A 13,018-nucleotide genomic window follows, 5' to 3' on the forward strand; every position below is an offset into this window, starting at 1 on the left:
TTATTATGGTCAGAGAGTCAGTTAAAGTAGGGGACATAACTGCATCAGGTTAAGAGCAGGGTATTATTGCCTTGTCAGAATAACACTCAGTGAAAATAACTGTATAATATTGCATTAAATTTATAAAATAAATTGGTTGAATAGCAGACTTGAATAATATCTTTAAACCAGCTACATCAGTGGACAAGGGAAGAGCTGTCTATTCTGTGTGGACTTCTGTAAGGCCTTTGACACAGTCCTCCACATCCTTCTCTCTAAATTGATGAGTTCAGTGGAAATGGTTGGATGGTTGTGTCCAGTGGGCAGTGGTCAATGGCTCCATGTCCCAGTGGACATCACTGACAAGTGGTGTCCCTCAGAAGTCCATGCTGGGACCAGTACATTTAATATCTTCATCAGTGAAATAGACATTTGCAAATGACACCAAGCTGAGCGGTGCAGCTGACAAGCCTGAAGGAAGGGATGGCACTCAGAGGCACCTGGAAGAGTTTGAGGAATGGCCCATGGGAACTTTGTGGTGTTGAACAAGGCTGAGTGCTGGTGCTGCTCCTAAGTCAGGGCAAGTCCTGGTACCAATACAGGGTGGGGATGAAGGGATTGAGAGCAGCCCTGTAGGGAAGGATTTGGGGATGCTGGCGGATGGGCCACAAAAGGGATAAGGGGTCTGAAGCAGCTCTCCTATGAGGACAGGCTGACACTGTTGTGGCTGATTCCCCTGGAGAAGAGAAGGCTCCAGGGAGACCTTATTGTGCCATTTCTACACTGAAGTCTCAATTTTGGGTGGAATATTAAATTTTCCCCGGTAGCTGTCACAGTGCTGTGTTTTGCAATTAGTATGAGAATAATTTTGATAACACACTTTTGGTTTAGTTGTTGCTCAGTACTGTTTGTTCTAAGTCAAGGACTTCTCAATTTCTCAGGCTGTGCCAGTATGCAGGTGCACAAGAATCCCAGAGGGAGCGTGGCCAGGACAGCTGACCCCACCTGGCCAAAGGGATATTCTGTAACACAGAACTGCACCATTCCATGCCCAGTATATAAACTGTGTGGAGCTGGCTGGAAGGGGATGATCACATCTGTGTGTCACTTGTTTTTCTCAGGTTTTGTTCTTCTCTCTGTTTTTGTTATTTCCCTTTTCATTACTATTACTATTGACACTTTTATTATTATATTTTAATTTATTTCAGTTATTAAACTATTCTTGTCTCAACCCACGGGTTTTACCTTTTTCTGACTCTCATCCCCACCCCACTGTGGGGACTGGGTGGGAGTGGGTGAATTGCTGTGTGGTACTTAGTTGCCATCTGGGGTGAAACCAGGACACGAAGCCTGCTAGAAGGATGGGGATTGACATTTTAGCAGAGCCTGTTGTGTTAGGGCAAAGGTTAATGATTCTAAACTGAAATAAGGTAAATTCAGATTTGAGAAAAGGAAGAACTGTTTTACAATAAAGGAGGTGAAATGCTGGCTCAGTTTGCCCTTAGGGATGGTAGATGTCCCACTGCTGGAAACGTTCCAGGCCAAGCTGGATGGGGGTCTGAGCAACCCGATCTAGTTGAAGATGTCCCTGGTTATTGTGCAGAGGACTAGATGACCTTTAAACGTTCCTTCTGACCGAAACTATTGTATGAGTCTATGAAGATCAGTGGTTGTTTTATAACAAGATATTTATTATTTATTTTTAACTTAACATGTTTTAAAACCTGAAGTAATATGGCCTATATTCACTCTACCTAGCTTTAAGCATTTAACTGATGCATTAAATTAGGTCAAATACCAAAGTTAAATAATGAATTGGTATTTTGTAAAGCAATCATATTCCAAGAAGTGCCTAAACTCCTTAAAAGTATCCAAGAAATGAATGTCTTCATAGGAAGAATTTTCCCTCCTAGCATACGTACTTCATTTTTATTGTCTTCCTAGGTATTCATATTCTATAAACTTCTCTTTTCATTATATGAATTCTTGCTGAATATTTCCTGTTTTATAAGATTCATTGCTAAAGTTATGGCCCCATATATGTTAAATACCTACCAGCACAAAAGTTCAGCTCATTTAGCCAGCTTTAGCTGTCAAATTCTAATTTACACAGCTTCAAAATTTAGCACATGCATTTCAAGTTCTTTCCTTCCCCAGTAAAGGCCTTCAGGCAGGCAGAGAGAATACAGCAGTGGGGACATTTTATTCACCCATTATGCACCCATTGTTCCTTGCATTATTCTTTTATGCTTTTCTTTTTCCACTCTAGTTCTCTTTCTCTTATTTTACAATGGGAACTGATGAGGATTCTCCATTTTAGGGAATCACAGCGTGTTTTTTCAAGGCTGACCATGCAGTGCTTAAATTAATTGGCAATGCTTTATGATCTACCTTTTTTCAGTTGGGTGAAAGCAATCAGCACTGCTCAATGTTATTATATAGGGCAAACCCAGCAACACAAAAAGTCAAAAAAATGCAAAATGGCTTTAGCCTGCAGACATAAAGAAGGACGAGTTTCTATGTGTCTACCTCAATACCTTCAAACATTAAATATCTCATGGTTTTATTTTGGCCTTTGGGCCACAGGTTGGCTATTTTTAATTTGTGAAGTTTGCATTAAATTTATTATTACAGTTTTCTTATTATGCATTCAAGATATTAGCTGCTTAGGAAATAAATTGCTATTAAATATTCTACAGATAAAGAATGAGTAATTAGGATTCCTTGGAAGTACTTAACAAAGGAAGAAAGCCCTCACTGCCACCATTTTATGTAGAAACTGACCAAGGCAGAAAGGTGAATAAGTTACCTGCTACCTCCACTTTTCTAGGCTGGGGCCTTTTACATAGAACCAAAGTAACATTTTACTGCCTCAAATTTTGAAAATTTTCTGGAGAAATCTGGGAATCTTCTTATTCCATATAAAACAAGTTTATGTACGCTTGGTCTTGCACGGTGGTGAGCAAACTCTTCATTCACTGACTTTGGTAGCTGAGAGCACTCAACATTTATTAAATGAAATCCTTTCTAATTATAAATGGGGAATGAGTCAGGCTGTTCCAGTCATGATAAATGAACCTGATTAAACATTTTGTGTCAAATATAGCGCAGTGGAAAGGAAAGTTAGGAGTGAGCGGATTGAAGGGCTGCATAATTACCAGGAACAGAACTCATTCATTTCAGGGAGGCAGCGCAGTGCAGCAGCTTCAGTGCTGTGAGATTTGGGGGAGAATTACAGAAAATACAGGTTCTCCACTGGAAATCAGCCTACAAGATGTTTATTTATCTTTCTGGCCTCCATCTCTGAGCTTTATGTGGGTTTGCTGTGCATGCCTCAAACTTTAAAGGTGAACTGAATGACTGCCAGTGCCCAGCTCAGGCCTTGACTGGAGGGTTCATGAAACTTCTGCTGGAATTGCCAGTGAGGTTCTTATGCAGGTTCTGAGCAAAAGCCAGATGAAGCAGATAAATAAGAAAAAGAAGTTTCTAATAATGAAAAAAAATTAAATCTGTTCTAAATTATCCCATATTTACACTGTATTTTAATTGATTCTGAACCTTAAATGTCTGATTTTATAATTGCTGATAGTTATTAAGGCAATTTTAAAAATCTGAATAATTTCTACTTGTATTTCTGCCTGTGAAGGGCTGTTTTATAGTATTTCACTTGATTAACAAAGCAAAATTGTTTGCTTTTAAGTTTTGCAGGGAATTCTGATACATACTTTCAAAGGAGCGGAAGAGTAAAAGAAAGAACAGATAAGTAATGGTTTAGTGTTCTGTTGAGATTTAATAAGTAGAGGATTTTTTATACCTAGACTAAAATTTATAGAGCTGCTGGACAATGTTTGCTGCACAGGACTGGAATTTTAATTCCTTGCTGGGATTGTTTGCTGTAAGGTTTTTTGCCATAGCTACATTACAAGCTCAAATATGCAAACTAATATTAGTATGGCCACCCTGGGAACACTGCAAAGCTGGCAGTTCGCATCTCCCATGTTCCAGATGAAATATCAATAGCACAAAAATATGCAATCCCACAAGGATCCTTCCATGAGCTTGACTCTACATACACCATTAAAGCATTGGGGCTATTCAGGGGCTGCAGAATGAAGCATTTGCATCAGGATCAAATATGGGAGAATGCACAAAAGCCTCTGACATTTTGCCAGTCATGGGCACTGCAGAAATCAGTGGCAGATTTCTGTTTCAAAGCACAGCTGCATTTCTCAGAACAAATGCAAACTTCTCGTCAAATTTATATTATGAAAATGAGGATATGGCAAATCTCACCCTGGTTTTCTTTTTCATTTTTAAAATGTCTTGTTTTGTAGTTATTTTGTTTTGTGTGTGGAGTTCTTGGGATGTAAAGTAGAAATGTATCTCTTGTGGTTTATTAAAATCTCACAAATTCAGTAAGCTGAGAACAAATAGTACTGGAAACATCTGGCATAGTTTCTACTGCAGAAATAATTCAGTCTTCATTTTTGTGAGAAGAAATGTCACACAAAGATATGCAATCTCTGATCAGTTTTTAAATATATCAATTTTTGCCTCCTGATCACATTTCAAGGACACATTTTTTAATGATACCCGTTCCACTAAATTTCAAAGACTTCATGTACTCTTCTATAACATAGAAGAATATACACCATGTACTTTCCAAAGGATACTGTTGGTGCAAGATAAATTAAAGAGGGATCAGTTTACTCTAGAATAAAAAGCAAACACAAAACAACTTGCTTTTTCTCTTAGAGAATAAATACAAGGATGATATTTTTGGAGAAATCAAATAATCCAATTCCATATCTCTCTGGACATGCATGAACATTTTTATTTCAGAAATACAAGCAATACTGAAAAAAATAAATGTCATATTCTGCCTTCTTCAGAGCTCTATGATTTAGTAATGATCTTTTTTAAGCTCTATTCATAAAACATCTTGTATGAGCAGAATCTGTGTGCTGATACAGACTTTTGCATGAGGTGTTGTCATTGCATTCTTTTTAACTACTGAATGTGTTATTAAAAACTAATTATTTCTTCTTCATCATTAGTGATTTTTTTGTTTGATTTACTGTGGATAAAGTCACGCAGAGGCTGAAAATTTAAAGATTACACTTTTTGTAGTAGTAACTCAATTAAGATCTTTCAGTTCCTGTTGCTATCTAATCATTTTCTAAAACAATGGGAATTATCTTTAGTGTGCTGCAATTCCCCTTAACTCAAGACTCAGATCACATTTGCCATATGTCCCCTTCCCTCCTTGGGCTTTGTCTCTTCATGTCTTCCTGAATTTAGCACCTAAATCCTCAAAAAATGAGAGCTTGTTAATAAAAGGTGTGTGAAAGCATAATCCTTAGAATATTCTCTACCATGATGGTTAACTATGGTACCATCTGAATCAAAGAAAATACTGGTACATATTTTCATTAATGTCAAGTGATCACTGTTCAAAGACAAGTCAACCTTCCAGTTTATTGACAGGAGTACATGAATAAAATTGTGCTTATAAAATTAGCAGGCTGTAAAGGAGAAGACTGAGTGAATTAGGGAAGACAGGTCTTACAAATAGCAGAAAATGAACCAGGTTAGTTCATAGTATAAAACAGTATTATAGCATAGCATAGCATAGCATAGTATAAAGTCATGTTTGATGAACTCCCTATGGCATAGATTATCCCCCAGTAATTAGTATGTCCTTAAAGCAGAGGAAATACTCAGCTTTGCTCTCATCAAGATTTTTTTCCCAGGTAATTGTGTTGGAAGCATCATGTTCCTTGAATTCTTGGCTCATCTAAGCACTCATCAGGAGTTACTGCTGACACTTATGAAGAATGAAATTTAATCAGAGGATTAAAAGGATTAGAAGGTGGTTTTAATTATTCAAAGAATGAGGATCCTAACTGAGCTTCCAATATAAGGGTCAAGAACTTGCTAGTTTTCATCTGAAGGCTTTATCACTTGATGTTCGGGGTTATTTGGCAGGGTGAACTCCAGCAGGAGGCAGCTGGATTTGAGGACATAAGCAATTTCTCTTATGGTAGGAATTGGTCTGACTGAAGGCTCGCTTCTCCTGAAGAAACTCTGGAATCCTTGCATTAGGAAAGATACAGTAGAAAAATTCCGTCCTGATCCTTTCCCTGTGGCTACCTGAGAGAACCTCCCTAGGTGTAGTCACACTGGCAATAAAGCCTCAGGCTATAGGCACATTTTGGTATAAAATTCCTTCCTCCCCCCTGGAGTTAGAGTTCTGTCACCAAATCAAGAAGAGGTACCATTAATTACTGAGGTTTGTGTCTCTTTCTCAAATATGTACCATGGCTGGTTGTGGATACCTCCAAATCTTTCCTGGTTCTTTGTAAACATGTAGTAAGATTTTCAGTCTTTTATGGTGAGGAAGTCAGGCAAAGAGATTTTTCAGTAGGATTTAATGCTCAGCCTTTTGTCCTGGTAAGAAATACCTGGCAAATAAATGCTGTCTCCAAGAACAGCCAGAGTGGCAGAACTGTGCTCCATAGTAGCTGTTATCTGTGGTAGCTACACCTCAGTAGCTCCTGTCAGAGGTAGTTTTGCAGAGCAGTGCATTTTTGCAATGGACATACCTGACTTTCTTGCCCAATTGTCATTAGCTTTTTTGAGTCCCCACGCCACTGCCTCATTTCAGGTTTGTACCTGTGCTGTGACTATACTGAGGCATTTTGCAAACATATGTCCTGGAAACAGTGGAGAAACTGCCAGTGATTACATGGCTTCCTTAGTTAATGAAAAAAAATGGTGAAAAGTAACTGAGACTCCAATCAGCTGTGATTGTCAACACCTCCTTCAATGCTGGCAACCTACTGGCAATGCTAAAACAGTCTGTAATCTGGCCATGACTCAAGAAAATATCACTCTAAACTAGTAGTCTTGCCAACTGTTATCCTAGTTCTAATATTTTCTACTTCAGTAAGGTAACTGCCTCACTTTTACCTCAAAAACTCAAGAACCTTTTGAATATATTTTAATTAGACTAATGCATATTCTTTTAGCAATTCAGGACAAATATACATACTTTTATGTCTATTGCAGATTTCACCCTGGTTCATCAAGAGATGTTAATATGCTTAGAGGAGCTAGCAAACAAAGCTAAATTGAGCTGATTATCTTCTTATTGAGATGAGTGGTTGTTTCCTCTTGCCAGGTATTCTCATGTCAGTGTCCCTTTACCAAGTCCTATTTTTCTGCAGTTTTCATCTCTTGTAACAGAATCCTACCCTGAAATAGAAACACAGGCAGCATTACTAGAAAAGAAATTCATTCTTCTTAAGCAATATTCACCTCTGAATTTGGAGGTTGTTTACCATTTTTTGTATAAATATCTGCATGAATGTGTGTGTGCGTCTGAGTAATGTCTGTCTCTGTTTCTCTGTATCAGATGTGGGGATATAACTTCTGATTGTTTTCCTATTTTCTCCTCAGTTGTTTCCCCAGAGGAATACAACTGAGGAGAAAACAGGAAAACAATCAGAAATTCCTCATAAAACCCAGTTCTGTCATCATAATTAAAATATCACTAAATGCTTTGGTTTTATCTTCACTGATTGAAATGTGATTATTTCTGCCAGGTGCATTCAACATCTCTAACTTTCCTTCCCTCCTGGAATCCCTCAGTGGGAAAGCATGGGGAAGGATATCTTAATTGTCTCTTTTTTATCTGTGGTTCTAATGTAAGTGTGAAGGCACCATGAAGAATCTCTACACATTCTTGACCAAAGAAAATTCAGGAACAATTTGATTTATGCACATCTAAATGTCATGGAATTTTGTGGGAAATGTCAGCAAAGTCAGGAAACTTGGTATTTGCTGAAAAATTCTAAGTGAGGAAACTGAGCTCTGAGAGATGGAGGGATTTAAATTTAGGAGCCATAAAATAAGATATTTCTATCTTTACTTTCTGCCCACAACTTTGTTAAAGGTTATAGTTCCAGCAGCAATTGATGCAAGAGCAGTATTCCTGTGCTGATTCCTCAGTTGCTGCTATTCACAGTCCTATACTTTGTCTTAAAGCGCCTTAAGCTGAAATTTATATTAATACCACCCTGTGAATGGCAGTGAAATGGAAACTGGTATGTGTTTCTTCTGACATGACAATTTTGAGGCCAGCAATTGCTTTCAGAGCACAAAGTGGACTGAAAGTGCTGGTATCAGATTCCCCTGTCTCAGCTGTATCCAAGACAGATTGTCCAGCTGCAGTCTTTAAGAGCCAAAAACAGAATTAATGGGGAATTAGGAAGTCTTCTGTTTGGCTTGAATATTTTTAAACTGCCTTTATTAGTCCCATCAGTGAATAATGCGTTGCTCTCCATAAATCATCTTTCAGTGCATGTGGCCATGCTGCCTCCATATCATCAGAAGGATAAAATCTCCATGGTGTAACATCTCCAGATTGCACAGTACAGATGTCACCCAGATTGTTTTCTGCTGTTTCTGATGTTTTCTGTATTGTTATGACCACTAAGAACCCTCATACACAGAAAAAGTAGTTTAGATGATGGGATTTTTGTTTTGCTCCTATTCAAATGGCACCAATTTGTTTTACCAGCCAGGGGTGTCACTGTGGTGGTCCTCTTAATTACGTTGCCTGGAGAAGTTCAGTCACGTGCTAAAGGTCTGGTGCCTTGTTGTTACATATGTGTGAACAGCTTGAAATGAATAGAAATACTAAAGGATTTCACAAAGCTCCTGTTTCCAAAGAAACCAGTTTCCTGTTGTCTGGGCATGTTCAAAGAGGGTAGGTCAATTGTAAGACCAGCATAAACCTTGCTGTGATTTCATGCTGAGAAAACAAACAAGTAAAAAACCCAAATTATGATAGAAAAGCTGATTGTAATTAGCAAAGTATTAAAGAAAATTCTTTTAACACTTGGGTGGATGAATGGCTGAGAAGGTGTCTCCAGGGATAAAACAGAAGCTTATGGGAATGTCCTCACTTTTCTGAGTTTCTTTGATTAATTCTCTCCCTTCTGTTTTTCCTTTTTCTTTCTTCTGCACAGCTATTTGAATTAGACTAAGGGAAGGGGAGCTGGGGCAGGGTGAGATATGTCTTGGGAACTTTGATGTTTACATGTAGCTCCTTTTTCCACACTTTCATTAAGGGTGACAGCATTTTAAAAACCTTTTCTGGCATGTGTCTTTTTCTCTGAGATTCAGATTTGCATTTCTCAGCGTTATCTTGCTTTACTCACATACCAAAAGACCTTAACCACCTAAAATCCTGGGGTTCAGATCCCTCCATTCTGCCCCCAGATCAGCCAGACATTGCATCCACATGCTAACAAGGACAGCAGTGACCAAAGCCACATTTGAGTTGCACATTAGGAGAGAAGGACTGCTAAATGGCAGGATGTCAGCAAGGGCAGTCAAGGGTTAAAGGAATGACTGATCTCTAAAGCTTTTCCTTTACTTCAGTGGGTTCAGTACAACAGTCTATACTGCAGTATTGGCTAACAGGTATTGTCATTAAGAGCTATTCTTCATTTCAAGGCACAACTGTCAGGAAATATTAGCTCTTATGGGGAATTATTAGTATGGATCAGTACATATCTCCACTGCCTGGGAGAAAAGAAATAAGTTGTTCAACTGGGAGACAGAATGTAACAATCTTATTTGATCTGGATATTTATCTTGCATTCCCACTCAGTCTACCCCAGGTATAGACACCCCTGTCTCCCTTAGTCCACATTCACTCTTTCAGTACCATTAGTTCTTCCAGCCCTTGGATTGGGTATCACACCCCAGAGTGATTTCAGTGTGTTCTCTCCTTTCCTGGTGATGAGAAACCAATGTGAGCCTTTCCCTTTGAAGCATTTCCATTTGGGCTGTGTAGTGAAATCACTTTAAATCTGTCTGTAATGACAGGATATCACTGACTGAGCAGAAAATCCATGAGGAGACTACAGTATGAGAGTTTGGAAGGGACCTCTAGAGGCCATCTGATCCAACCCCTCTGCTCAGGCAGGACCAGCTAAGTTGTCCAGGACCATGGACAGATGCCTCTGAACTTTCTCTAAGGATGGCGACTCCCCACCCTCCCTGGGCCGCCTGTGCAGGGCTCAGACATGGTCTGCAGGGAGAACTGCAGCAGCTGGTCATCCCAGTCCAAACCAGAATTTTTAAGGTCTTATTCTGATCCCAGTTAACTATGAATCTGCTGAAGTCAAGAAAGTGATGCTTCATTTATACTGGTGTTAGTAAGATCAAAATCTGCCCTGAGGCTCTTCTTCTTATACAGATGTCTTGCAGGGAATTATGTGTTCTTTGAACAGCCAAAATACTGATTTTTGTTGTTGTTGTGCTTTGGTGGGGGGATAGGGGGTAGAGAAATGTAGACGAGGTTATTTAGATGAAAAAAAACAGTAGTAATGTACCTGGAGCACTTTTCTGAGGCTTCTTTATAACAAATATTTCCTTTCCTGATATAAAAAATCTTAGCAACAGGCTTCCAACCTAGTTTTCTTCTATTGAGAAACATGAGTCAGTAATGGAAAGACTTAAATTAAGATATCTAAATAAGAGTTCAAAAGTTGTTTTCAAGTCGTCCTGTAGTATTCTTTGTTTTTCAGGGGGGAAAAAAAAGCAAACACCAAACCAACAAAAAACAGAGTATCTAGAGTTGCTGTAATAACTCAGTGGAAACTTTTTTATTGAGAAATAAAATAACTCTATTTGGCAAGGCATATTGTTTGCCGATCTGTTTTGGTTGGTTAGATGAATGGCCTAGCAATTATGAAATTGTTGTACTGCTAATCAATTCCTTATCAGTACAGACTTTCCTCTTGAGAGTAATCTCATGACCTTGGTGACATTTGCAAAGTACAAGGAGTGCACTGAAGTAACATTCAATGAGATGAGTAACATTCAATACTAGTATGAAAATTACAATATACCAAGTAATAAAAGTTGTATATTTTACTTGGTGTAAGTGAGATCTCAGACCTTGATGCTTCAGGCTTTCAGTAAATTCTTAGAAATTTTTTATGAGATATTTGTTTTGTGTCTAGGTACTTTATCAACACCAGTTTGTACTTTCACAAATCTAATTATCATAAATAAAATACAGCATTATAGTAGATGAATGAAAGCTTATATCACCCATACCATTGTTCATACTGTGTACTTCTGCAATACTCTACTCTGTTACTATTTTTCATATAGTTTTCCTCCTATTTTAGCATTCAGGTCTTTACTAAGATTTGCTTTTATCAATATCCCAAACAATTTTTCCAAGACAAAACTGTTTTCAGAAGAGAGCATCTTCTGAAAAAAACATATGGGCACTTCCATGTGCCTATAAGTTTATCTAGAATGAAATTATTCCTTCTTTTTAATGTATATTACATTTTTTTAGTCTATGTTTTTGTTTTTAACAATAACAAGATACTTTTCAAAGACATTTTAATGGATCAGGCTAAGTATTTCCTATCAACTTAGTAACATAAATCAGTGATCCTAATGTAGAATATTTCAGCTGTTTTTGAATTTGTCATTTGAAAGTTATCCACTAAGGATTTCTGAAATCTGTTTAAAGTAGATTTTATACCTATTTTAGCAGATTTTATTCTATTTTAAAAACTGGGATCCTTGCCAAGGTCACACAGTTAATTTTTCCTGTGCCTAGTAACATATAATATACTATTTGCAGTTCACATTGCAAGACTGAATGATGTGCGCTCATAGACTCATTTTTATACCCCTGCATTTGTGCTGTCTGAATAATGGAAGACATTCTGAATATATTTGCTGCATGATGATCCCCCAAAATAAACCTTATCTGCTTTAAGAAATGTTCCTGAAAAACTGCCATTGCTCACATTTCCTTATCATCCTTAAAATTTAGATTCTCTACTTAGCTTATTTAGATTTAATATTTAAACCTCTGCATGGTGGACTAGGAAACCCAAGTTTGTCTGGAAAAGCTAGCTCAAGTACTAAATACATCAGGAGGCACCAGTGAAGCTTGCAAGGCTCTTTTCTTTTCTCTTTTCTCTTTTCTCTTTTCTCTTTTCTTTTCTTTTCTTTTCTTTTCTTTTCTTTTCTTTTCTTTTCTTTTCTTTTCTTTTCTTTTCTTTTCTTTTCTTTTCTTTTCTTTTCTTTTCTTTTCTTTTCTTTTCTTTTCTTTCCTTTCCTTTCCTTTCCTTTCCTTTCCTTTCCTTTCCTTTCCTTTCCTTTCCTTTCCTTTCCTTTCCTTTCCTTTCCTTTCCTTTCCTTTTCTCTTCTCTTTTCTCTTCTCTTTTCTCTTTTCTCTTCTCTTCTCTTAAATGGGAGCAAGAAGTTCTCTCTCTGAAGATGTTTGTAAGAGGTTGAGGACTGGAGTGAAAGGCATGTATGGAAGAGTCATTTCTTTCTAGAAAATATACAAGTGGTAGCGTATACATCATCAGGCACATTATTTTCCAGGACCCTTTCCTTTCTTCCTCCCTTCCATTTGTCTATATTGTAGATCAATGAGGTCATAGAATTTCCAAGTAGAATTTTCTCCTAGAAATAGAGTGTTCTGGAGTGGTGGGCAGGAGGACAGGTCGTCAGCATGGAGGGCACTGCACCCTCATCAGTTTTCCCCAGGAGAAAGCCTGAATGTTCTTCCTGAGTGGACCTCAGAGAAGATCAGGTGGAGGAACAATTGCTCTCTTCCATAATCTAATTTTTCAGCTGATTTACCTGACAAAGGTTCCGTAAAGTTTTAACATTCTGTTTAATTGCAAGGTTGAGCAGCACAATCCATAATAAGCTCTGTCCACAATAGATATGGATAGACATATCCATATCTACACTCCATAATAAGCTCTATCCAATTCAGGAAAGTCTTTCTTAAGAAACAGCTTCTAAAGGGTCCTTGAAGAACATCTGCAGAGAGTCAGGATAGCTTTTTGTTGAAAACAAAGACATCTTGGAGTTATTTTGGCTAGATGGTTCCCTTTCAGGCTGATGTACTGTAGGATGCAGAGTGGCAGATGACAATTTAGGGCACAGGCTTTCTGAGCAGAACGAAAGTATTTTA

General features: G+C 37.9%; 1 protein-coding gene across 5 annotated transcripts in view; it reads left to right on the top strand.

Annotated features, from left to right (window-relative positions):
* Nucleotides 1-13,018, top strand: part of MAGI2 (membrane associated guanylate kinase, WW and PDZ domain containing 2) — a 702,840-nt gene that overhangs the window by 356,016 nt on the left and 333,806 nt on the right. The gene's annotated exons all lie outside the window — the stretch shown is intronic.

Source organism: Ammospiza nelsoni, chromosome 5 (assembly GCF_027579445.1).
Source record: "Ammospiza nelsoni isolate bAmmNel1 chromosome 5, bAmmNel1.pri, whole genome shotgun sequence".
NCBI classification, from domain to species: Eukaryota; Metazoa; Chordata; class Aves; order Passeriformes; family Passerellidae; genus Ammospiza; species Ammospiza nelsoni.